The 27,895-nt window shown below is 40.9% G+C and overlaps 1 protein-coding gene across 7 annotated transcripts in view; it reads left to right on the top strand.

The window, feature by feature from the left end:
* The window catches only part of PTPRF (protein tyrosine phosphatase receptor type F), a 386,501-nt gene that overhangs the window by 93,911 nt on the left and 264,695 nt on the right, over positions 1–27,895 (top strand). The window lies entirely within an intron of this gene.

Raw genomic sequence — 27,895 nt, 5'->3', positions numbered from 1 at the left:
TTATTATCTGCATTTTACGGACTGGGAACTGAGGCACAGTGCGATAAAGGTTGCAGGAGGAGTTTTTAGCATAGCCAGCAGTCAAAATAGCATAGCAACATAGCCAGCAACTTGGTGATTGTCCTAATCGCAACCCCAGCTACCTGTATTTGTGTAGGGTTTTTTGTTTGTTTTTTTGTCTCTTGTTCCAAGATTCTTGTACAAACAATCTGCAAGGGGCTGGAAGAACCTTTGGAAAATATGATTACGGTTACTGATATCCTTTATTTTTTTTAACATTGTTACTTATGACTTGAAATGCCTTTCTAAAAATACGGGCAGCTCTGTTTATGTTAAGTCGTTAACATGTTTAGACTTTCAACAGATAAACTGTCATACTTTTTTTGAGTCACTAGCTCCTTTATTCTACCTGTCTGGACTTGTGGTTGTTGAATTCTTACTTTGCCTAAGCTAATGCCAGCCCAGTTACCTAAAGCAATGCCAAGAATTTCATCATCCATGCAAAGATCTGATTCGTGTCAAGACAGGTGTAAAATTTCTCAAGCACGTTTATGTGTAATTACTGTTTAACTTTATTTTTCAAAGGGCTTTCCAAGCCAGCTGAAATGGTCAACTTTGAGCTCCCAGATTCTCCTAGAAATTGGATTTCGGTGCCTGCTTAGTGGTGCTGATTCCTTTCAAAACTATTGCAAAGTTCGTGACACATGTGTGCACACTGAGTTATCATTTATGTCATAAAATCGACTCTCATGAGTAACAGCTTGAAATTCCCTTGCCCCTGCCTTCAAGGAGGGAAGTTTTAAGATAGCTCTCCCTTGAGCCTTTCTTTCCCTTCAGTTTGGTATGTAAAGTGTGACTTTCACTGCCTTACAATTTTTTTCAAGGTACAGCAACATTACAAATTATGAAGACACCAGCAGACTCTCACAATTAAATATTTTTATTGTCTATTAAAATAAGCAACATTATTAAAATGATAACACTGCAGAGAGATATTTAATGCTAGCTTTCTAATTTCACAATCTGTAAAATACACACATAGAATGATATTTATACTCTTTAGTGATGTATATTATGTGCCACTGTGTCCCCAAGAATGAAGTCCTAATGACTCATGAGCTGTCTCAAAGTGTAGTAAATAAGATTAAAGAGTTGGCCAGAGACCTTAACAGTCAATTAGGCCATGCATTACTCAGGCCAGTATTTGTGGAGTGCAGAAGGGAAGCTAAAACTCATTAGCTAAGATGCTGATGTTAGAAACAAGTAAGATTTCTTTAAAACCAGGAACTGGGTCTAGTCGCTAGCACTTTCGCTGCGCGTGGTTTGGTATTGCCGTGGGAAGCGTGGCCGAGCTGGCCGAGCTTGGGGGCTGTCCGCCGAGCTGCAGGACGCTGGGTGGGAAAACGAAACCGAGCTGCGGCAGCGACTGGGTCACGCTGCATCTGAGCTGGCAGGTTTGGTCTCGCTGTTGTTCAGCAAAGCAGTGATCGTCAAAAGCCTCTCCGTTTCCTAGCTTTTTTTTTTCCCCCTTCCCTCTTGTTACGTGTGTTTTCAGCTGACCTGAACAGTCGTTCTATCGTTGTTAGTGTAAACTCAGGTTTCCTGTAAATAAAATATGACAGACCTGGCCATACAAATGTGCCTGGAAGTGTGTTCTGAGTGACATGCAATAGCGACTTTTAAAGTAAATCTTTTTTAACTACCTAAATTGGGCAATCTCAGCAATCTAGGTCATCATTTAACTGTAGGGTTTTCTTTTAAAACCATTTCCTTAATAAAGTCCATCTGTTGTGATTGGGGGGCAGAGGAACCCAGAAGAAAAATCTTCTTCTTTTGCTGCCCAAATGAATGGGAGAAGAAAGATAAAGATGCCTTTTCAATCATGTCAGGCTGAATCTAAAGCATCAAGGAATGATTTTACAGGAGAACCCCTGAAGATAAACTGTAACCTAGATTAGCAGAATTCAGATTAAGTTTTCAGGACTTCGGAGACCATTTTACATTCTGAAGCATTTTTTTGACATTCATTTAAACTAAAATTGTTGTATAGTCACTCTTTCAGAAATGTGTAGAAATACATGAAGTTTTGATATGAATGCTACAATCCTGAAGTTACTAAACTTGGTAAAGAGGAGACTGCTTGAAAAATAATAATAAAAAAAATAAATAAAACATGATACTTCCATGTGAAGTAGTTACTGCTGGAAAAATGTTTGTGATTGCAATTTTGGGGATTTTTTTTTTATGTGCAACATTTCCACTGGAAGTTGGACATTTTGAAATAAGTCTGTAGAAAACAGACTTCTACACATGGTTATTTTTCTTCATTCTGACTTAAAATATAACAGAATTGTCATCAGGTAACACTGTCATCTTCTAATTCTTTAAATCCTTTTATTTTTGAACTGATTTGCATTTTGGAAAATATGTTGTGATAACATGTTCTCATTTAAAGGCTTTTCTGTATTATAGGTTATGTATTTGTACAACACACTGGCACAAAACTTTGGCAGTTCAAAGTGATTTGATCGCACGTTACGCCAAATTGGCTGGAACATACTTAATGCGAAACAATCAGTTACCCATTGCTTATCACTCTAATTTGGTCAACAGTATTTTCTAGCTATATGTTAAATAACAGCCAGCAAAGGTCATCAGCTTTTCTAGCTACATGTGAAATGACAGCCTCCAAAGGTCCTCAGCTGACAGAGCCCAGCGTTCTTTATGTATGGCTATATGTGGCTTTTTGGACTTAGAATATGAGAATTGACACAGAGCCCTGACAAGTCCTGTCATCTTACAAATGAATGAAGTACTTTAATGTGTTGGCACCCAAAGGGTATGACTTACCGATCGCCGAAACTGGACGATTTAGCTAGTTTCATGTAGAATATGTTGGAGAACACATGTGGAAAGGAAAATTGGCGGGGGGTTCTAGCTGCAGGTTTGGACTAGTAAAATTCATTTCTGCTTTGAAGCTGTGTGTTTTAACATGGATAGATACTTGCAAAAGTGTATTTAGGAAAAACGGCATCAGCAGAAGCTGAAGGTATGACAATATTTAACCATATTTGCAGAATTGAACATTCTGCAAATGTTCCCTCTGGTCTCTTTCATTTCCTTTTCTATTATATAATCAGCATATTGGAAGGTGGCTTTTGTGTTGTCACTTCACCCATTTAATTTAGCTTTCCAAAGGTTGTGCAATAAAGGTAGAATCGTCATACCTGGCAGTGTAACTTTGTGTCGTCCCACGTAGTCAGCGCTTGCAAGCGCTCTGGCGCAGTGGGTTTGAATAGCTGCCACGCCATGTGTGCGTGTTAAACCCGAGACGGGTGCTGAACTCATTAAAAATACATGCTGCATGAGTTAATGTGCTTAAGAAGTTTTGGTACTAAGATCTCCTTTGAGGATGCGTTTAACTGTCACTTGGTTTTGTTCTATCTAGTAGCAGCAGAGGCTTGGTTGAAACCATCCAGTATTGGGTAGACTTGTTTTGAAGCTGAGCTGGGTGGGTTTACAGGGTAGCGATGCAGTGCGGACAGCAGCAGAGAGCTCACGCGTGAGCCCAGGCAGCCGCAGGGGGTTCTCCGGGTGCTGCGCTCCGTAGCACGTGGGTGTGCATTGAGTTGCAGTCCCAGGCAAAACTGGGGGTTTCCAAAGAGACCTGAAATTAATAAGTTGGTTCTACTGAAATAGAACAATTGCATGATACCAAACTCCTCTGACTAAAATAGATTCTGATTTTCTCCAGTAGCAAAATAAGGAGCAGCAACATGGGAAATTACCAGTTTTTTATTTAGTCTGTCTTTTTTCCTCTCTGTTCGTGCTTTCTTTCTATTCATTATTAGTTCAAGGATAATTTCAAGTAGTCTACTAATTATGATTAGTTTTTCTATGGAGGCAAGCAGCGTGAAAGGGATTACTGATAGCGATACTTGCATTGGGAGCAAATTCAAATATATGTGGATTGGAAAATACATTGACGTTTTTCGTGTGTTTTTTCTTTCCGGAAAACAGTGTTGGAAACCAAGTTGTGTTATGTCCAGTGAAACAGATTTCAGGGAAAGCAGATTATAATATTTTGTAAGGGACTGTTTTCACTTTATCACTCTGGAAGAAAATACTTGCATATCCATATTCAAGAGTAGACTGCTGTATTTTGCATAAATTGAAGAACATACGGATTTGTTGCATTCTCAACAGAGCAATAGAAAATATGATACTTTCTCATTATTTTTAACTGGTAGTATGGTAGCATACTTACAAAAAGATTTTCTAGATAGAAACCTCAAGTAAAACAGATGCTGGATTTAAAAGTGGAAAAAAACCAAGCAATTTTTGAGCGTTCATCATTTCCTGAAAATTGGACCTTTTAAAGTATTTCAGGTTGGATACACTAAAGACTGAGGCATTCAGATCACTAACTGCTTTTGAGAATGACAGCCAGAATCTCCATTAGCGTTGCATCTTCTGCCTAGGGGATCACATAGCGGAGACTGATGTGTCTTTGAGGATGGAAAAGGAGCAGTTTAGGAAGTTACTGTGTTCAGCTGAGATCTGCTAACAGAGCACACAGCTGTGTCTAGTTTGTTTCACTGAAAAACAAAATAGGAATCACAGAAGATGATCCAAGGTTGTCTGTTCCGCTTTGCGTAGAAGCAAACTAGCTGTGCTTCGTTAATGAGCTACCATGTCTCAGCTAGAAGGATGGTAGTTTCCAGCTGATGAAAGGTAAATTGCTGTGCTAGGTTGGACCAGTGGTCAGTCAAATTTGATGTCTCACCTCCAGCAATGATTAGTGCTGGATAACTAAGGGACTGCTGCAGGAAATCTTGAATTTGATTTTCAAATATTTTATCTGCTATGGAAGCTTTCTCTGTGTTCTATTACTATTATTTTTTTATTTATCAAACCAAAACAGACTAATTCAGCCACTGAAGGTGTCTCTTTTCAAGTGCAGTCAATTTTCTTTTCAAATCTTTCTTTGCAAAAAGGGAGTTAATTACATTTCTTAATGTTTTCCCTTTAGAGATCTCAACTGAAGTTTAGTATAAGCTACATATACTAAATACGTACATATACTTTACTCTGAACTTTTTTTTTAATGTCTAGTTGTGCTAGATGAATAGTCTGGAGTTTTTTGTTAACATTGTAGCTTAAAGATAAAATATAGGTTTCATGTAGTATTGCTTGAGTGTGTCTTCACATTAATTAAAATTAATTTAAACAAGGTGATAGGACTAAAGTGCAGAGTAGGAAAAGAATAGATCCGAAAAAGCAGATAAGATAGGTGTATTCAAATAGTCAGAGCCTGTTGAAGTTTGCTCTAGGGTACATCAGCAACTAGCCAAGCAACCTTTGAACCATTTACAATTATGTTTTAGAAATTGTGAAGAGCAAGAGAGGTCCTGGAGGACTGAAAAGGGCAAGCGTAGTACCTGCCTGTGAAAAGAAAGATCCAGGGACTTATAGACTAGTTAGTCTAACTCTGATATGTTGAGAATTGGAACAAAATTGTTAATCAGTTTCTAGGAATCTGGAGGTTAATAAGTAGTAAGAGGGAGCAGTAGCTGTGATATATCTTCACTTTAGTAAGACTTTTGAATAACCTCTCTTGGCATTCCTGTAGAATAGGGAAATAATATATGTTTAAGGTACACAAATAACTGTGTAAAGACCATGTTTGAAGAGTAGCTACCTATAGCTTAATGTGAAAATCAAGGGAACTGAGGGGTGGCACATGGAACTGTATGCACGCACCCCTGTTTGTCATGGGCTGAGCTGTATTTGCAGTTTTCTTTACTGATGCAGACAAGGGAATACTTACCGAGTTTGCAAGGAAGCTGGAGCTGAGAGGGACTGCAAGCATTTTGAAGCATAATTCTGAATTAAATGATTATGATAAATTGAAAAAGCATTTTTAAATCTGCAACATATAACTTAATGAGCTGAAATGAGGAAATACAAAATAGTGAGTACGTGGCTTGGTTGCACAACCGCGAAAGAGCACTTGGGGACATGTAGTGGATCACCACCTATATACAAGCTAACAGTGTGATGCTGTTGCCAAAAGGACAAACTTAATCTGGAATATATTAACAGGACTATAATTACATGTAAGGTAATGATTCTGCTGTGGTCAGTGCTGCTCAGGCCTTGGACGTGAAGCTGTGTCTTGTTGCAAGCCCTGCAGTTAACTGAAGATTTCCCCTGGAAGTGACTGGGATTTGGAAGATGTATGATGTGAGGGCTGTCGGGGGCATTGGGTGTGATTAGTCTGTGGAAGAGGAGACTGATCAGCTGCTGTTTGTCTTGGCCAAGGGATGGATGAGAATTTCTCTTGGTTTACTACAGGGCTGCTTCAGCAAGGAGCTGGTGGCTCTGCCTGCTCTGGGAGCAGTGAGCATTGCCTCTGGTACCTTGGTTGTCCCAAGCTCAACTCCCACAAAGCTTCTGGAGAACAGCTCCCAACAGCAGTGGCTGGTGTGCCTGAGCTTGCCCTGTACAGAGTAGAGGATCCCAAGGCACTGAGGTTGGTCACATTGAACAGCAGAAGTTAGCAAAACTGCCAGTGGAAGGAGATGCATGTTGAGTGGGAAAAGCTCCCAGAGTGAGGAAACCCAGGGACCTTTATCTCCTCTGCCACTGTTGCTACAAGTCCAGTGACCACTGCTCACCTCTGATGTGGGTCTGTGTCATCTCTCTCTATGGGAGTTCTTTAAAAAACTGGTGTAGAGTCTATTGAGGATCATAAGGTATGAGACATTGATGAATTAAGATAGGTATTGAAAAGGGGAGTGAATGCAGCAGAGGGCCACCAGGCTGGCCAGGAGACTTGAGCATGAGAAGTGCGAGTAGAGGCTGAGGGAGTTGCTCTTCCTTAGCCAAGAGAAGAGAGGGTTTAATGGAGAATCTAACTGCACTGTTCCTTCCCTGGCTGGTGGTTGCAGAGAGGGAAGTTGTTGGACTCTTCTGGAGGAGCACAGAGTAAAGCGAAGAGACAGTGTTCACAAGCTGCAGCGAGGGATATTCCAGTCAGATATAAGCAGAAAACTTTCACAGCAAGAGTGGAAGAATACTGGAACAAGGGCCCAGAGGTGGTGGGATCACCATCTATGGAGGTATTCAGAAATCAGCTGGACAAGGCTCTGTGCAACCCTATCTGACTTCAGAGCTAGCACTGCTCTGAGCAGAGGGTTGGACTGGAGACTTGCAGAGGTCTTTTCCTGCCTATTTTATTCTGTGATTCTATAAACTGCTTTTGTTCCCCTTTTCTTATGGGGGTGAAATGTTTGAATTGTGGTAGTCTCAGGCATAAGTTAATGGCAGCGCTCCTGTAGTTGATGTTAATCCAGGATTCAAAAGGGTCAATATTTTAATTACTGAGATTGTTTCCCTTTGAGTAGTATTGGTTAATAACATGGAGAAGCTTGTTTTCTTGACCAGGCTTCAAGACAGGACATTGTTAATCAAATGTTTAGATTTCTTCGGTGCTTCAGCAGTTCATTTTGTTAGAAGCACTTAGTTGTTTTTGGACATGAGCGTTTAACTTCATAGCCATCAAGAAACCTTTGCATCGAGCACGTGATTGATGAGCAAATGCCATGATTGAGTGTTCAAAGGAGATTAAAGCCTTGTAATGTAATAAACATGTATCTAATCAGAGAAACTTATTTCCCATCATAATAAACAGAAAACGTGATGAGCGACTTCAGCATCAATTTCTTAATGTTTTGCAAAACTAATAGCTATGAGCTTTAATGGGTACAGGGATATGTAATCTCTAACATGCGGTGGTTAAAGATTAATACACATTGGCTATGTTTAAAGATCAAGAAAGGCTCTTATGTAACAAAACTTTAACTCTATTTTTAGCTCTGAAATTTGTAAGGTGGCTTCTAAAGGTAGGGAGCTTTGCCATGTGGAGCGTTAGTCCGTATCGCGAACTTTATCGACGGTTCAATACAGTTGTTTTTCTTGAAAGGTTTTTCTGGGTTAGAATGTCAGGAAATCAGCGCTGAAGTTTCTGTCAAGGTCTGATTTAATCACTTAAAAACATAGCTGGACTGCTTGACAGGTGACCACATAAAGCATTCTCAAAGACTAATGGTCTATCTTGTTCGTCTGTCCCCATTTTTTTTAATCATGCTGATGTCTTCGTTGTTTGTTACGGAGGTGCTGCTGTTGAAGTTATTTCCCATGGTAGCTGTGACAGCGTGCGGGGGGCTGACCCCTCCTGCCTGCTGGGACGCTGTCTTTCCTGGCACTTGCACAGTGCCGTGGAGACTTTAGACCGTCTAGTTAATCTACATTAATTGTGTTGTGTGTGTGTCTATATAAATAATATATCATTTTCCTGCTAGGTTAATGTTTGTTAAACTGTTGTAAGTGAAGTTATCACAGTGTGAAATGTTACGGTGCCCAAGTCTGAAACGATCTAGCTTAACTTTCTGACTTCTCTTTCAAGGTTTTTCTTGTAGTGGTTCTGCTTTGCCAGCCTGCACACGGAGGTGACGAACAGGGCTTTCTCCTGGGTTTTGCTTTATAGTCATTATCTCCAGATGGTGTATATCTTTTTATGCTATTGTTAAAGCTGTATTGTTCACCTGAAGTTCTGTTTCTTATGTAGTATAGCTGGATTTTTTGGAAAATTCAATTTATATGTTTATCTCAATAGCACAATAAATTGGCGTTGCTGGAATCAGAGATTCTAACCGATGAAGTATACAAGGAAAAAGCACTGATAAAACGTATGCTATAGATGTTATGACAAGTACGTCATATTTTTTGCTGGAAAGCAGAGTGACTGATTGGCTGTAGACATTCCTGACACTGTCTGACAGAAAGGGTTGTTTTATCTGAAAACAGTGCAGTTACAGATGAGAGAGTTCCTGAAAAACATCACTCACTTTTACTCGCGACATCCATCATTTCCTAATTATGGCTGCTTTCAGGTAAAGAAACAAGCTCTTTTCATCGTTCCTTCATAGCTTCTCTTGTCGCTGCAGGAACAGGGTAGGGTTAAAGTAGGTTCTTTATCCTGTGGCACAGGGACTTGTGGATTAAATTAATGAATGTTGGTGTCGGTGTGTTAGATATGTCAGGCTGTTACAAGAATGGCAATGGTTATTGACTGTAGAAAATGAATAACTTTTGTAGCTTAACCACTGCTTTTGAAGCACAGATGATCTGTTAAATTTTTGCTCGGAAGTCCCAAGTTTCGCTGTTTCATTGTCCCTCAAAAAGTTGAATCAAAATGGAGCAAGTCGTGAGCGGTGTGAAAAGGGATGCCCCTGATATCTCTTTGGATCAAGGAAAAACTTCTGGAATCTGGTTTCTGTTGTTTTTGACAGCAAGAACCTTCTTCCCGTGGGTGTTTTATATCTTCCCCATCTCATGGTGGTGGCCTGTGGCACCCAGTTCCCCAGCCGTCAGCAGCTGCTGCCTCTTGTTCCTCCGCAGGAGGATTGATGGCTGGCTACTTTTGCTGTCTTGGACAGGACGGGGAGGAAGGGTCCCCGTCACCTCGTGGGCTGGCAGCAAGCCTTTGCCTGCTTCATGGAGGAGCCACTGGCCCGGTGCGTGGGCAGCATGGCTGGAACTGCTGTCAGAACAAAAACTGAAGCTGGAATTTCTGAAACACTGAGTTGGCTGAACTTTTTTCCACTGAATTTGATGGTGCTATAATTCAATTTTGAAAAGCCTCATACTTCTGCTGGCGTTCAGAGTGACTGGCACAAGCATTGCCTGTAGATGTGCTGTTTCCAAGCCCTCTGCTGCTTCCTGGCATGAGAGCAGACGTTAGCAGCTGTGTCCATTATATAATGGCCTAATTGATCTGAAAGGCTCCGATCTGTTGGAGGCCTTAGGATAGCCGAGTATCTTACATGCTAATTTGCTTGTGCCCACCTTCTGTGTATGGCTCAGATTTCCTGCTGGGTCCTTAAGAAATTTGTTTTCCACTGCAATGCAAAGTCATTCTCTTCTCATAGTCCTACAGCATGAGCAGTTAGGGGATTTACTTGCTCTGAGTGTTACTGTTGGTGTTGTTTGCTTCTCTGCATGTATGTGCCAAGCGTTCCACCCGTGAGCGCTCTTGTCTGGCCGGATTTCGTTTACTTTGTGTGACCAGACCACAGGTATAGTGATGCAGGGGGATACCATGGTGATAGTGTAGGTGCCAGTGTGTGTGGCTTGATCGGGGAAGAATAAGTGAGCTTTTTCAAAATTGTTGTTTAATTCAGATGACTTTACAGATGGTGAAATGTTCTGAAATGTTCCGTGCTGCCTTTTGCTGTTGAAGAGTGGGTGCTCTGCAGTACTTCACTGGTTGCTGGTGGTAGCGGTAATGAAAAAATACACCTGATAATGACAACAGGGCTGATGCATCTTGTGCCACTGAAGACACTGGCATCTGAGATGGAGAGTGCCCGTTACAGTTTCTTGCTGGCCCTCTATTTGAGTGCGTCCTCAGGGATGCACGCACACACATTGTCTGTGGGCTGCGTAACTCTGTTCCCCAAGTCCTCTTTCCTGGCTTCCTCTTGGGGAGTGGAAGAAGGACGGCCACTGTCCTGTCTCCTTGAGTTGGTGTTTTGTTGTTTCATTTTTGTGCTTAATTTTATATTGCTAATAGCAAGATGACTTTTTTGCAAGAAGACTCAAAGGGGTGGCCTGTTACTTCTGATAGAGAGAATGCAAAAGAAATGAAAGTACCTTACAGCAAAAGAGGAGGCTGTTTAAAAAAAAAAAAAAAAAAAAAAAAAGATGTAGTCTTCCCTGGCTAAAGGTTTGGTGGCCAAATACCCCAAGTGCTAGTTCTGAATCGACATCATCCATGGATATTCACTTGTGGTCATGGAGCCTCAGAGTTCTGAAATTTGCGCTCTGTACATTGAACAAATTGATTAAAGAAAAACAAAATAAGACAAATATTGTTGTAGTTCTAGAGAAAGGACTCAGTTACACTAATGGCCAAATTTTCTTTCCCAGAAAGTGTTACTTAGAGCCTAACTTAAAACAAACAAACAAACAAACAAACCACTACCCACACATCTCAAATACCCCTAGTGCAGTCTTTCTGAGGTCTGAAAGACTGAAGTGGATCGTTATCTATCAACTCCTCCAAGACTAACTTGTGGGGAAGGTGGTGCCATAGCAAAGTCTTTTGCAGGGAAGGTGTGGGAGAGGCCATCTGTCAATATTGTTCTTGCTGCTTTTCTAATGCTTTTACAAATTGATAGTCTGGGAGTTGTCTCTGCTGCAGGTAAAGCCTGTTTCAAGCCCTTGTGTGCTGATATTTTATTGAAGCGAGACACGAGCGCCCTAGGGAAAATGGCATTGTGATAATAAAACACTCTGATACATGCATATAGCTTAAATGTCATCTTAGGAGAAAAAGATAAAGCAGATGTTAATTGTAAAAGAGCACTTCACTTACATTTTTTTCTTATTAAGGAATTTCATCTGATTCAGCATATCTGAATGCATACAACTGCTATATTTATAAACCGCAAAAATATTTATTTGAAATAGTTCTGTGATTATGTAAATACATTGTTTTAATAGAAGGAGAATAAATTTAGGAGCCTCTGATTAGAATTTTTTTTCCCCAAGATTAGGAGTCTGAAGTAACAGTCAATTTTTATCATATGTTTTGAAGAAGAGAATTACAGGTCCACGCTTTCTTTAACCATTAGATAAGCAGTTTGACTAGAATAGCAGTTTTAATCAGTTTTAATGATATTTCCCCAATACGTAAGGGACCAGGAGGATGCGTAAGTCTAAAGGTCTGCTGGTAATTGCCGAAGTTATGGGAGCTGTTTACGGAACGTGCAGTGCCTGGATCGCTGCCTCTGCTGCAAGTGTATACACGACCTCTGCTCTCGGTTTAAAGTGTAGTTAAGGAATATGTGCTTCTGTGTATTTGAAAACAATAAAGCCATCGCATTTGCAGACCGTGCAGTACTTAGTGATGGCAGATACAAATGATGCGCTTCAGTGAGTGCTGATGTCAAGTGATGCACCTTCTTCTAAGGAAAAAATGCATCCACGGTTATATATAATTAGCTGATGTTCTGGTGCCTCTTTCTCCAGTGCCATTCTAATGATGTGAAATCAAACCTTTTATCATTACTCGTGCTAGTGACATAATGGCTTGCTATTCTATTTATGGAGGTAAAAATCCTATTTGTCACCTTTTTCAGATGATGAAAGGAAAAACTAAGAAATTGTGTCCTGTCAGGCATTTTGGCCTACAGTACATACCAAGTTTTAGGCAATCCCAATATTGAAATATTAGCTAGGCATTGCTTTTTGCTTTTCTCTGCTAGTAAGGCTGTGTGCCTTCAGCATGTATCCCACTGCAGAAGCCTTGGAGGGAAAAATGATAGGCAAGTCATTTCTGAAAAACCTTTTTTTTTTTTTTTTTTTTTTTTTTTTAGTTCTTAGTGTTGTTCCTTAGCTTCTAATACTTTAAGTTTTTTGTTGCTCCAGAGTTTAATAATCTCAGTTTGGAAACATGGCTTTTTCTGCGTAGGGCAGAGGCGGACATAGTAGAGGCAGGATTTCTTTCAAACAGATTGAGCATCTATTTGTCACTATTGAATTAATGTCAATAGTTCTAAAGATGTTTATATATCTGTGTGTGTGTGTGTATACATACATATATATATATATATACACATATATATGAGAGAAAGTGTGTGCGCAGCTGCGGTATTGGAACTATGTCTTGCCAAGAGAATACTGTAACACCTTTCTGAATTTCCAATTTCTGAATTGAACCTTTGTTAGCTGGAACATGGAAACCTGATAAAGAGCCGTCTTAGAGCACGGAAAAAGACATTGCTAAACAGGGAGAAAAGGTCTGAAAACAAATACTGTCTCTTAACACTTGTTAGCAGAGAGTTGGAAGCAAACCGTAGCTCTTTGTACGAAGTTAAGCGACAAGATTGAGGAGTAGGTATTTTTCCTGTCTGAGTGAACGCTGTTAGCTGACCCCACTAGAAAAGACCTCTGGTATGTAAACTTCTTTTTTTCCTTTTGAGGAAGGAATTTGAGATCTGCTTTCAGGGCTGCACATTAACCACGCTGCAAACTTTCCTTTCCAAGGCTTGGTAATAAATACAAAATTGACAACTTCAAGAGAATTGGTTAAAGAGAAGAAGATTTTTATAGATAAACTATTTTCACTGTATAGTTTTATGACCTGCTTGGAGGGATGAAAATCCAGCCAGGGACCTTTGTCATTTCTCTTGTTACTGCCTAAGATTAATGCCCAGACGGTTTTAAAAGGCCATTAGTACAAGGAACAAAAGTTAAAAGAAGACAAAGTCTCGTTTTCGGTTGCTTTCCCGGTTGTTCATTGTGGATGCAGCGCATGACCGCCTTGCAGCGCGCTGTGCGGCGGCGGCGCGGGAGCGCGGCCACAATGGGGACTTTGTGGCCACCTTCCTCTCCGCGCTCCTCCGGGCAGCGACGCTGAGATCCTGCCTCTGGCATCCGAGCCGTTGCTCTGGTGACCGCTTATGACTCCAGAAGTATACATTGTGGTCTTGCCGAGGAGCTGAACGGGTGTAAGGAAGAAGACAAATGTGTTCAAACACGACTCTGTGTTGCAAGCCTTCAGGGTGATTAAGAAGAGAGTTGTTTACATATTATATTTAACGTGGTGTATCAGCGTGGTGTTAGGAATTCAAATGTCAATGTTATAAATCCAGAAAATATAATTAAAGGTGATTTAACACCCAGAATGCTGTGCCCTTTACATATACATTATAATTGCCTTTAATTAATAGTGTCTCACAGTTTCACTAAGAGGCACTGGTTTTTTTGCAGTTATTTAATTTTAGAAATGGCTGTGTGTTAATCCCTTGGAACAGCTTTTCCCCCCTCAAAAACCTAAAATGGAATCTGTAATTCTGGGTTAACTGGTTGCACCTTGTGCTCCTTGGTCTTATAACCCCCCAAAAGTCTTCCTGTGAAGCTAATAAGTTTGTACAATGTATTTTTTGGTATGAAAAGGGAGCTTTATGTCAGTGACATGCCAGCAGTGAAAGAAAAAGAAAAATGTTGAATTCTGTAATAAATGCTTTCGTATAGCAGCTCTTTCACAGGCAGAGCAAGAAAAATTGCCAAGCCAGAGTGTGCAAACAGGAGAAAAATGCGCAGTTTCCTGGGAAAGAATCACATATGATGCTCCAGCAAAATATTTTTTTTCCTTTTCTTTTTCTTTCTCTTTTCTTCCTTTCGAAGGCTTTCTGCAGGGATGTTTGCAGGATTCTTTCACTGCTTCCCATTGGACTTAATCTCCTTTGCCCCACTTTGTCTTCACTGCCTCAGGTTCGTAAGGTCCTGGGGTCAGCTGCTGCCCATGCTCAGATGTCCCTGCCCAGGCCTTTCGCACGGAGCAAACGGCAGGTGTAATGACTTAAGGGCTTGCATTTGGCGAGGAGATGCAACGGGTTACTAATGCTCTCCTTGAGCTAGCAAGTGCGTCCCTTCGCCGTGCTGGGCACAGCGCGCTGTTTTGTCCTCCCCAAAGGTTGGTGTTTATACTCCCTTGATAAAAGAAAAAGCACTCCAAGCGTGTGCTCAGAGTGAGAACTCGCATGGATCTGACAGGCAATACAATATCACTAATAGCACCAGATACTTAAGTAGCCTATTTTCGTAATCCCACAGGTAGTTGTTAAGAGCATTTTTTCCTACTGGGAGCCTGGGAGAATATATATCCCTCTGTTGAACTTCTTGTCTACTATCACTCTATTTATGACCTTAATGGAGTTTCTGGTAGTCAGATATAGTAGGCCCTATGTATATCTGTGTTTCAATGCTCATTATTTCGCACCTGGTAGCACCTCTCATTGGAGTAGGTGAAATACATGGGTCACATCTGTACTGGCAACACAGACCTCTCCCATGCCCTCGTAAATGTGCAATCCTTACCAGTTGATCTGCACTAAATTTAGACTAGCTTTTTAGTTGCATTTTGTTGTTTTACATGAGAAAAATTCTCTTGGGCTAGATGGCATGTGCTACTGAACCTAGTACCTTGGGCAGAATTAGTAAATTGGCTATTTCAATGCATTCTTCCAAGTTCTGAAGTGTGGGAGAGAACAGATTGACAGACCAATAATTTCTCGCTGGGATTTATGGAAATTATAAAATCAATGGCATAGGGTAGGAAAGCTGTATAGTGCAGTTTGTTTTCTTTTCCTTATATGCTTTTTAGACATATTGTGACAATACAGAATTGGGATTAATGTTTTTTAAGAGGAGATACTTTCATGCCACTCTGAGCTTTGGAGCAAAAGTTATGCAGGATGCTGAAGAAACAGTTTGTGTAAAGAGGGTTTTAGAAGCGGATAATACAGGTCTAACTCATTTGTGACACAGGAATAACAAATATATTGCAAGTAAAGATTAACATGTCATTATATCAAAACAAAAGAAATTGCCTGAGATGCATTTTCTTATTTTAATCAGAAAGCCAATCTATAGAAATGTTGAGGTTTTGGTCAGGAACGACTAAGTCTTCAGAATTAAAATATATCTGTTGTTGAAATCTGAGCCCTTGATCCTTGTATCACTAAAGAACAGGAAAGAAAAGAGTCCATGTTATTTATCAAATATCCTTCTCATTCCACAGTTAAATTATGTATTTTCCTTATATGCTGACCTGTAATTTGTAGGCTCTCTGGGGGAAAAATCCTAATTAACAGTGGCTTTTGTTACATACTGTTAAAGCTATCTAAAAAGAAGTATTTTGGTAAATTAGTACAGCCTTATTGCCTTGAACACCTGGGGGCTTCCCAGTTGTCCAGGAAGTATCATCTCAGTATCATCTATATGCCGAGCATGTGCCACCACTGCTGTCCTCGTCCCTCCCAGTTGCGCCGAGCAATTCTCTAATTCAGACCGAATGCTCAACTTTGAAACTTTTGCTGAAATAGATTGGGAAGTGTTTGAAGAAGTTTGAAGAACGGAGTTTGCTCTCCCTGGGCTGTTGTGTTTTGTGTGCCTTCCCCGACTGTTATGGGATTACAGGTCCTGCCTTGTCTCCTCGCTGCCATCAGCTGCGATTTCTAGATCAAACGACCAGGCAGCGACAGGCTCTTTGCTCTGCCTCAGAAAGGAGACAAATCTGCAAAGATATCTTTTCAAAGAAGGGCTATTCTCGTTCATAGATCTTTATCAGATGTAGCTGTGCTGCTTGAAGGAATTTAGCCTGGGTGAGTTGTAAATCCCAAAATCTTCAGTCTCCTTATTCAGTAATCTGTCATAAAGGTGAGGAAGCATGTGGCAGTTGCTTTAATTCGAAACATGTTTAGAAATTTTTGAGTGCTGTGCTAAAACACAGTACTTAGGAGAAGATTCTCTTTCTGAAGAGGTAACAAAGGATTTTGCCTTCTGCCAAGTTTGCAAACACTGGAAGAGCTGTGTCTGACCGGGAGCACGCTGGTGCTTTCTCTGCAGATTGTTTTCTCTGGAGAACGTAGGCTGTAGCAATTTTTTTCTGATGTTATTGAAATATAACCTTAGTCCCCGGGTGGAAGATTATTTTGCAAAAGAAAATCGATCTAAATACTCCACGAAAATCTTTTGTTGAGGTTAGTGTATACTCCACAGTACCCAGTAATTGGCTCGCAGCGTGTAGTTTGAACATTTCTTCCAGAGGCAGTCTGGGCTCGACCAGTCTCTGCCCATCTCGGCCGGCTTGTTCCAAACCTGCCTTGTCACCAGCAGCTGCACAGTAAATCAGAGCAGGAGACTGCTTCAGGTTAACAACAACTGTATTGCTTTCCTGTTCTCACCCTCCGTCCCTTGTGTTTACTTTTAACTGGTCCCGTCCATTGCCCAGCGCTGCGTTGACATGTCTGAGGCAGGCGATGCAGCAGCTGGACTCGGATATAGCAACTGCTTAAGCTGTCACCGTTGGTGGAAGGAGCTTTTCAAATTATAGCCTCCGTTCCAAGAGACGAGTATGTTATGTGACATTCAAGAGCACTGTGAAAACTCAAAGTTTGTACCCAGGCTAGTCCTGATTTCTGTTGATGTGCAAGATTCCTGTTCTTTTAAAAGAATCTACTATGGTTTAAAAAGGGTTAAAGTCAAAGAAAATTAGAAGCAGTCTTCTATCATAAAGGATGTGATTACACTGTGAAAGGTGTGAATGTAGTACTTTTTACTGTAGTACTCTTTAGGAGTTTGGGGATTATGAGAACAGGAATTGAAAAATAGTTTCTTGTTTGAGTGAATTTCTTTTTCTGCTTTGTAGTTCGTGGGCAGGTGGCTTTTGGTTGTGTTCTCAGCTGCTTGCCAACAATGTTATCACTTATAAAGCTCTACGGACAAAACTTTTGCTAAGATTTTTCTTCAGCATACTTGGTGCCTAAATGGGGATAACCTAAGGATGGATAGACTGGCTCTGCAGCAAAGACTTATGATTGATAAAAATTTCATTTGAAGAGGTCTTATAGATACTTTATCCAGCAAATCAAATGCATTCACTGATACCTGACTTCAGATTTTAGCAGCGTTGTCCTAGAAGACAATTGGTCATTGCAGGAACAACAATTTGGTATTTTAAGACAGATTGTGAGGAACCTGTTCTTGTCCACCAAATCTTTTGGAGAACATCAACTTAACTTCTAGAGGACTAAAAAAAGGCTGGAAGAGGATAGTTAGGTTTTTAAACCTTTCAGCTTGAGGAATACTTTTAATTTCATTATAAAAATCTTAGTGATGAATGATGCTGAAATTACATAGTTGTCCAAATTCAGTGAAAGCTGGCTGATCGCTCCCTGCTCTTGAAAAGAAAGTACAGGGCATGCTTTTTTAATTTCAAGTACAGGTATATGCTGAATCTCAAATGGCTAGACTCTTACACGTGAAAAGCACTTGGATGTAGGAATAGTAAGCATTTTATTCTGAAGACTTCCCAACAAAAATAACTTACAGCTGCATTTTTAAAAAAAATTTCAAGAAAGCAAAATCGCTCCTATCTTTACAAAATCCACAGCCCATGCTGTGCTTGATGATCTTGATAGTAAGGTTTATCATTAAAAGGCGACTTTAAAGTTACTTACATCAGATTCTGCTTTACTGTGTAATGTTACTTTACCTTTTATGTACCATCTCCCACTTGAAGATCATTTAGTGCACTGCAAAGTAGCTGGGGTTGGCCCCACGTTATGATGTGTTGTCCGCGTTTGTCAGTGTTGACTCATTTACAGACAGGGAAGCCTGGGAGGGAGGAGCAAGTTCAGTACTGTTGAAAGTTACAGGCCTAGTTTAAAAGAGGAAAAAAGAAAAAGCCTGTTGTCTCGGAGGTTAGAAGGTTGTGATGGTGCCTGGTGGAAAGGCCTTGAGTGTCTCCCGCGGGAGGAGCCTGTGGAATAGGGGTATCGCCAGTAGTCCCCATCTGTTACCTTCTTTACCGTATCACTCCACCCCCATGAAAAGGATATTGGGAAATAGTGCTTGCAAGTCATTAGTAAAATTATCCTTGCTTTTCCTATTCCTTAAATGCAGGGTAAGAGTGTCAGATATTTTCGGCCTGCTTTATGAGCCCATGCAGTATCAACAGGATCACATCAAGCAAAGGACAAAAAGGAAAAAGTGTGATGAAATAAGGGATGCTTCCTGCCAAGCATATAAAAAGGCAATAAAAAAAAAAGAAAGAAAAACAAAACTCAGAGAAATGGGTCAGAAGGGAGAAAGGTTGCCACAGCATCCTTTTACATCTGAAGGTGGTTAACCCAGATCCAGAAGTGTGCTCCTGAAGGCCACGTTACTGTCTGAATAATGTGTCCCTGGATATTCTGACTATCAGATTGCACGCGTGTGTGTGTGCGCGTGTGCATGGGAGGGGAATATACCCAACGCACCTGATCATCGAGGCACGTGGGTGGTGCACCAGCTTGGCAGCTTGTGCTCTGGTAAATCAGCAGGCGGGCGCTGTACTGGCGTTCAGAAGTTTTTCTTTTCTCTATTCCCTGAATTAAAAAGTTAACTTTGGGGCCTAGACAGTGTAAAGGTATATAATGTGTTACGTAAACCACCTTTGCTTATAGCTTAGTTGGTGCATGTTAGAGTATGTTTATTCTTGTAAGACTCTGACATCATCCACTTTGCAGAGAGTTGTAAAACAGCAAAATAATACATGAGGCTGGTTCCAGCTGCCGGTGGGGGGGGGGGGGTAAGCGTTCGCTGAGCGAGAGCGGAAGAAAACCAACTTTAAGGGTGGTTGGTTTTTGTGTTTCACTGGAGGACCTGTTGAAAGTCTAAATTACAGTTTTCCTGATGTCTATTTGAGCAAAATTGTAACTGAGCAGTGTGTGCATACGCGTTTCAGTCGAGTGTTAGCAAGAAAGCAACTGTCAGAACTCAGAGGGCTATTTAATTTAATTTTTTTTTCCTCCCATTAGCTGATGAAGCTAAATGAGTGGGAGGTCTGTAAAGTCAGATCAGCGTTGATATAGGAAAGCACAGTTTCTATTGCGAGGATTTAAAAATGCTCTTTAGTGTAGCAGAGAAAGGCAGAGCAAGCAGGTGTGACTACCTGCTGAAGCCAGGTGTATTCAAGCAAAGGAAAGCCTGCATCTTGCAGGGCCTGGAGAGAGAAACGGCAAAGGGGGGAGTGCAGCCCCTCCGTTTCTTGCTGCCTGTCTATGGCAGTAGTCCGGATTCTTCCAGGACTGAAGTGAGGAGATGTGCTTCAGTCAAACAGCAATTGGGCTGGGGATGGCGGTAACTGGATGAAATTTAATGTCTGTGGGGATGTAAAAGGTCAGGCCAGTAATCTATAGCTGTCTTCTGACCTGTAATACTGCAAATCTGAATTTGAGGGTTTTGCAAGTTGCATGTGGCTGTGTGGATCATAGCATCGTTTCAGTGGACTTCCCCGTTAACACGAAACAAACCCCTAAACCCACTTTCCCTCCTTCCCTCCCCTTCCCCTTTCAAAATCCAGGCAACTTCTGTGAACCAAGGTTTTCATCTACATGCATCTGACACACATTGACACGGTGATTGCTTATGGGATGCAGGTGTAGTTGGCACTGAGCTGTTAGAAGCACTCTCTGGTATTTCGGGAAAGGCAGTAATACATGCGCTGGAAATCTCGCTGGTCGGTCGTTCAGCGTGCAGTCTGCTGCTCTCTCCGAGGCATCTTTGTTTCTGTTTAGTATTCTGTGTGCTGTGCTGAGACCTGGGTCTTGTTTAATCAGTTTGGTTCTGATTGCTTCCTTGTATCCATGGGTCGCATCTTGAATTCGGCGTTTTGCATTACAAATCCGCTCTCTAGAGATGGGCAGGATATATAGCTCCATCTGCCACGTTTAGTTTTAGCCCTTTTTCATTGAGTCCTGTTAACAGGTGACACGCACGTCCCACCGAGATCCCAGCTAATTGCTGGGGTATAATTATAGACGAGTGCTGACCGGATGCTCTTCCGCAAAATGGTAGGACTGTCACGGGCTGCAAAAAGATGGGTAGCGCGAGCCTCTGCGCGGCACAGATCACGTGCTCGCGCTGTCCGGGAGCGTGCGTTCGCTTTGAGCAGCGAGATGAGTCGTGAGAGCTAGATTATTCTCCTTGTGTGCCAGCTTGTAAATGCCACAGAAGATGCAGGGAAGTAGATCTCTCACAGGAGTATCATTTGTTCTCTTCTGTTTCGTGACATTTGGATGATAGTATTTTTTTTAAATGGCCACCTCTACTTTTAGACCTACGAGACAGGGGTTAGTCCAAAATCAGAATGTGAAAGTGCTAATAAATACAGTGTTTATGCACTGTCACTAGATAGATGACCGTTTTGATTTCTTATCTTGTTGTTCTTCTGCTAGAGCTGAACTTCTGTTGATGTAGGGTTATAAGAGATAAGTCGTGTATCTTTAGGCTTTCGTAAGGTGGAAAAACAGGAATTCAAACTGTTTCCAGGTTTCCTCTGAAGTGGCACTGTAAGATTGTCATACTAAATTCTGAAGTTTTGGTGGAATTTTAAGAAGCTAAGAATAAATTTAATGATTTTTGCAGGATATTTTTTTCCCTAGGTTTAGAAGCGTAGCAACTAGAGTAACCTCTTGTTTTCAGGCTAGCAGTAGTTAGTCCTCAAAAAAAAAAAAAAAAGTCTCACAAATAGTCTCAGGGAGGCAGATACATGCTGTAACAGTTATAACTGGGGAGGATTGTAAGGTGCAGAAGTGGAGGCTCCTGGCAAGGTCACGGGAGTCCTTGACTTTGGAGCCAGCATTGGACGTGGCCAGCCGCTCTCCCCCTCAGCTCTGCTGTGTTGAGTGTAAAAACAGAGGACACCTTCAGTGGAGGAGCTGTTCAAAGAAGATTAAAACAGATTGTCTATAAAATGCATGCACATTATCATTTTTACAGAGATATAAGTATACAGATGTTAAATATGCACAAAAATGTGCAAATGAAGTCAAATATTAAGTGAGATCTGCTTGCTCAGTAAAGTCTGGAGAGGATCAGCTGCTGAGACTGGTGGTGCTTGCGAATGGCAATGAGGAAGGCGTCCAACGCCATCTCTTACGCTAGACAATCCGTAGCTGTAGGGAACCTTCTCTCAAGATATTTCACTCGTGACGCTGTCTCATAGTGCGCAGCAAATCTGGTCATTCAATCTCAGGAAGGCCCCTGGGGAAAGAGAAGCCCTTTAACACAAGGAGATTGTGAACTGCATTTTGAATGCGGTGGGTAGGATTATATCATCAGCTTTAAGAGTATGCATTTTCCTTCGTGTACTTGCTGACTTGGGCAGTTGAAACTGAAAACTTCTCTTGAACCTGTATATTGAGCAATTTAAAGGTTTTGAACAAGGCAGTGGCAGGTGATTTAGAGATATAAAGGTAGTTTAAAACGATTTGTGTACATAATTTGCATTGTGATATCACATATTGCTATTGGAGAAAAACTCAATTTCTTCCTCTATGGGGAGAGGGAAGTAGCTGGTTAACAGCTGATGGTAGAGATTTACCTCTTGGAATTTACCTTTTAAAGATGCACTAAGCAAAAATGTACAGATTTCTTACCAAATGTGTATTTTAAGTAGAATTTGTTAGCTGCATTGCAGCTAGTGTTAATGAGGTGATTAGAAGCTAAGTAAACCTAATGTATTCATAGGTGATGGTATTAAAAATAAAGTCTGAAAACCTTAGCTGGCTGGGAGCCAGCCTGGATCCTGTGTTTCTCGCTGTTTAGCCAGGATGGGAGATAAGCTGAGAAGAACAACATCTATGGAGGATGGGAGATGAGACAAAAAGTTTACAGTTGTAGTTTTGTTTTTACTTTTCGAATGTACTAGAAGTGTTAATGCTGCTTTGGTAGTTGATTAGGAAACCTAATGCCTGTAGTAGTTATTGCAGGACAGGCGGTTGGACAGGCGGTTGGAGGCTATGAGGGTTGCACTTAACAGGCACCACCCCGGCTTGATGGAGGCAGGTCTCTGCCTTGACCCTGTATTTCTGTGGTTCATAACTGTTCTTCAACCATTCATAACACCCTCCCATAAAAATATGGATTTTTCTTAAAATTGAATATAGATTGTTATATAGATGCCTGATGCAGAAATGGATGGGTTGAATTTTGTTATCATTCACATTCATAAAATTTCATTTTAGAGACTGTAAAGGATGAGAAGCACCCTGTTAAAGGTTTATGGTGTTTTATAAAAAAGATGCCTGCCTCTCCGTTTCTAGAAAGCCTAATGTTAAAGTGTATGGCTTTTAAATTATTACTAAGGCTGAGCTGCCATCCCTGAGATGATGTTTTGTGTTTTTGATGTGTGCTTTTATTTTGATTCGTTCTAGTTTCACAGCTATGGCCTGAAGTAATCATTCTGAATAAAGCAAATCTGTTTTGGTTACGTCGATGGGGCACACAACTGCTAATCATTCTTCAATTTGTGCAATTAGAATAAAGCTCGGGTCATAAGTGGTAGAAATACGGCAGTCTCTAGAGCTGCTGTTCTGTTGTCTGCTCTTGGCGCTGTTGGGTTTATGTACTACAGAGGTGATTTTAGTCCCTTCCTGAGCCTGCGTGTGTTTACTTCAGCTTAATTAAGCACCAGTCTTCTCAGTGCTTCACCTCCTAATGCCGGCAGTGATCTTGATTCATTGGTTGGTTTGGAAGAAAATATAGCCACGACATAAAGGATTTTGTGTGTGTGTGTTTTTTCTTGTCGGTACATACTCATCACTGTTAAGTGCTTCCATTGATTATAGCAGTGCAAACACAGCTGAAAACAGCACGGTCGGTGGTTGCTAGCAACATTTGCTCCACTGTTTACGAAGTCCTTGCCTTGTTGCTCAAGGACTTTATTTTGCTACAAACAGGAAAGCATCAGGCAAACACGTGCGAAGGCTTGTTGCGTTTGGTGGTTGGAGGGGTTAACGCGTACAGGACCTGCCACCTCCCCGTGGTGACTTTGCAGCTGTATGTCCTGAGCATGCACTCGCTTCTTGGGTTTACTAGACCTGTTCCACAGAAATAAGGCAGATATTGGTACAAAACAGGGCCCTATGTCAGTTGGATCAATGAACCTGGGTAGCCTATGTCATGCTGGTTGTATGCATGGCATGTCATTTCATTCCTAACTTTCAAATGGCGGATGAAAAGCTTTAGCTAATGTTCCTTTAAAAATTAATTAATGGGTACAGGCACATCTTGGAGCCATTTGCACTTCATGTGGTATGATAGACTTTTGATTAATTACTCTAGCTTGTAGAGTTGTAATAGATTAGCGTCTTACTTCAGGGGAGGAAAGCTTGTACTTTTCTTGTCATTGACCAAATACTAATGGATCAGTGGAGATGATGCAGTCAGCTAGAGTGGATGCTTCCTCGTTGAACATGCAGTTCCTCTGGTATGTAGTATATAAAATGCACGTGCCTGGTTTGAATGCATCCATCTCATTTTTTGTGTGTTTTTTGGACTGGACAAAACACTGTGGGCACTGCTAGAGTAAGTTTATTTTTGCGGAGGTGCACTGAACTAAGTTGAAGAAGTTAGGCCCTTTCTTTCTAAAATATCTTGGCTACTTAATGTTGAGCTGAATTGAGGATGGCTGAAAGGGTATCACTCATAATTTGAAGCATTTTTGAACACTGAGGAACATGTGAGGAAGATGACAAGGGAAGGGAAAACACTGGCATAGGCAGTGAAGAACGGGACCTCTGGAGCTAGACCTGCTGCCTGTGTTGGCTTTATGAATATATTTATTGCCTGGATTAAAGCGAGGGCTGGGCATGCTAAAAAGAAGGCTTTGTGCACTGTCCTGAATGCTGCAGCAAGACCCTTTGATTGTGCAACTGTTTAACTACTTTATAAGTAGTAACTTATAAAGTTTATAAGTAACTACTTTAACTAATGGATATTTTTATTAACTTTAATATGAAAATGAATAGTAATACAGTGGCTTTGAGGGCATTCATTTCATGCAATTATATATAGAAATGGTGAGGTGTTCTTTTGGTGGATGGGTAGAATATAGATAGCCCTTTGCAAAAAAAAAAAAAAAAAAAAAACTGGAAATTGTGTGCATTTTCCTCTTGTTATCCCAACTATCCCATCTAGATTATTTTACTTTATATTTCTGAGATAACATGGCCCTTCTTGGCATCCTTTAGTCTATAGCCTGCCCTGAGAGGCATGTGTTTCTCTGAAAATACCATAGAGTTAAAAGAAAGTTTAGAAGTGCATTTTAATTAAAAAAAAAAAAAAAAAAAAAAAAGAAATCAAGGAACCAAACAGATGTGTCCCACAGAAAGCATGAGAGCACCTTACATATCTTGTTGTGTCAGTGGTTGCCGTTACAAGTACTGTCGAGCCGTGCCGCAGCTGTGTGCATCGTCACTGTGGTAGGGGAGATGGTGATGGTATACAGGACCTACTGCATCTATTAAAGAGTCCTGGGGGAGGAGGGAGGAGGAGCAATAAAGTAATGCAGTAAAAAATGTCCCAGTTGTCTCTGCTATAAAATGCTTTTGGGCCTTCTGGCTGAATGTAACAAGCAAAGAACGGGTCTGCCCAGCTGTCAGCAGTCATTTAGCAGTGAAATACCGCGTATTCATTCAGTAACTCTGTGCTTCCTCGGTCCTTTGCTGCTAAACTCACCAAAGAGTAGCTTCCATGAAATCACTTAGCAGATCTACCTGCTTCCTGCTGGGCAGACGTAGCTGCTGGGAAAAATCTCACTCAGATTCAGCGGATTGCGAGACCAATTAGTCACCTTAAACTTTCACAAAGGAATCTTTTAAAATAGAGCAGCTAATGTGGCATGTAGACATCAATAACTTTACCAGCAGTGTATGAGCTCATCTAGTCACTAATGTCAACCACGTAAAACCTCAGTACTGCCCGTTTTTCAGGAGGTGGTATTTATAGGAGTAAATGTATTAGAAGAGCCCTGTGTCCGGGAATGCTTTTCACAAGGGGTGTTTCAAGTACTTAAGAAGGTTTTCTGATAGCAGGAGCACTGTGCTGGACCTGATCTGGGCCTGGTAGATGTCTTTTCTCACTATTCTTAGGCGGTGGGTGTTGAGATAAAAGGCTCATTATCTAACGCTTTCTTTAGAAGTTAATAAATTTAAGGGACGCTCTTTTTTTTTCTCTGCCCCCAATATCAACTACTAAGAATAAACTGATTCAGAAGATTTTGTATAGTTCAGGATTCAAAGCCACTTGAACAAACTCAGGCTTTAATAAACAAAAAGACTGATGAGATGGTTTCCCATTTTTCCTTGCACATTTGCCTAAGGCTTTCAGCTGTCCAGAAAAATGACAAACTACATCAAGCAGAAGCAGCTATTGGTGACAGGGAATTTTTTTTTTTTTTAACATTTTGTTTCAAGAGACTGGCTGCTAGTTTTTTTTTTTTTTCTTTCTAGCTCCTGATACTTGCTCTATTGGCAAACAGCAGGCTAAATCCTGTTTTTTTAAAAAAACAAAACAAAACCCTCGAAGTCTGTGATGATCATAAATTTACAAAATCCCTGGAGATAGAAATATTTCTAAATTAATACTAACAGGAAATATTTGAAAGGTAATATTTAATAATATTTTAATAATAATTTAGTACTGTCTTTTGTAGTAGGATTTTGACCTTTTCCTTGCCCTGTGAGCCTGGGATGTTAATAGGGGAAACTGCAGAAGAGACATGTGGAATGTCTGAGATAATTTACCAGATTCTGCAGGTCCTTTCTTGTGGACAAAAATATCTAAACCTTGAACTACTTTAACTTGTAGAGGAGCTCAGATTACAATAGTTATACATGGTGTACAACTTAACTCTCAGCTTGCTATAACATTTTAGAGATTGCTGACTGCCCTAAATGCTTAGGAACTTTTGGGTACGTGCATTTACAAACTCTGAGAGGCTAAGACCACTTGTTGTTAATCCAAAATACAAAAATGCTGCTGCAGCAGATCTGCTTTGAGCTCTTTTAAGAGTCCTTTCAAGTTAAGACGACAGATTTTTGGTTTTAATATAATGAATTCAGTAAAGCAAGAAAGCACTAGGTGTTCTAGCTGTCGTCACTCTCTGCTGTGGAAAGGGTGGCTTATGGGATTCTTGTTCAGCTAAATAAAGTTTGACTTGCACGAAGTGTGATAAATTCAAGTGGAACGTTTTCAAGAATAAAGGGCCGAGTGTCTGTAGCTGCTCTGTCTCCAGTAACCTGGGAGAAACTCTGGAAAGGGGGTTGAGGATTTTGGGGTTTCCCAATGATATTGATCTGTTTTAAAAGAAACAATCAAGTTAACTTGGTTCATACAACTGTGTGTTACTGATTTCTTGGTCTTTATTTCCTCCCCCTTCGCTGTTTTACTAGAGCTGGTTTGAGCTTGCAGCTGCTCATCCTCTTTGAGGCCAAAATAAGACGTATGAAACAAAACTGTGCCGCCTGCAGCTCTCCTGGGCACGGCTGCGAGAACAAACGTGTAAGTGTTGGGCAAATTTCTGGCAGTCAGTGCTGCAGGAGTGGGTTCGGGAGAAGAAACTGCAGTGTGTCTAGCTTTGTCACGTAATCAAGTGGCTTGGTTTTCCATGTTTGCTCTTGGGGAAGTGTGGTGAGAGATGTTGTCTGCACCTTGTAAAATCCAGACTACCCTCTTTAGCCCTTTAGCCGGTCTCTGGCTTGCTTTACTGAAGTAGGGTTTCCATTTTCCAGAGGTGACAAGTTTGGTTCAACTAGCTATATGACTCTTACCTTTTTTTGACAAACACTTTTTTTTGTTTGTTTGGTTTGTTTGTTTTTTTCTTTTGCTTTTATGGAAACCCCATCAGGCACTGCTGTCATTCCAGATTGTAGGCACAGACAGTTTAGCGTGGACAAAGTCAGTGTGCCTGGACTGCAAAGTTTTCTGAAGCCATTCTTAATGTAGTTGTTGCCCTGCCTGGTAGGGAGGGGATCTGCCAAGCCTTAGAGGTCCTTTACTGGCAGTGCCCTTGGTGCAGTGCAGCAGATTCATCTATCGGGAATTATCTCCTCAGGGCTTGAGGACAGAGTGAGCTTTATTAAGCAATGCTTCATGAGGAATAGCTATTGACATGCCTTCATGTACTCTTTTTAAAAAAGAATGGTAAAGAAATTATTTCTTGTAAACTACCTGCAAGCATTAAAATATATTTTCTATTGCCAGTATCCCTAGAACTTGATTGCGGATTGGGCCCTGGCAGTGCCCTGGACACTCTATTCTTCCATTAGAAAAGTTGATCGTTGATACTTTTCCAAATATTTCTGTGTCTTTAGTGCTAGTTCAAACTAATGCATTGCTCCTGCTGGTAGAGAGGGCACCAGCTGAATGAGGCAAATTGCTATTCTGTTTTCTTCTCTTCCTACAGTAGAGGACGGCCTACATTCTTCCCATT

This window comes from Rhea pennata, chromosome 8 (genome assembly GCF_028389875.1).
Source record: "Rhea pennata isolate bPtePen1 chromosome 8, bPtePen1.pri, whole genome shotgun sequence".
Classification (NCBI taxonomy): domain Eukaryota; kingdom Metazoa; phylum Chordata; class Aves; order Rheiformes; family Rheidae; genus Rhea; species Rhea pennata.
The sequence above is the reverse complement of the archived record's forward strand: the minus strand, read 5'-3'. Positions and strand labels throughout refer to the sequence as shown.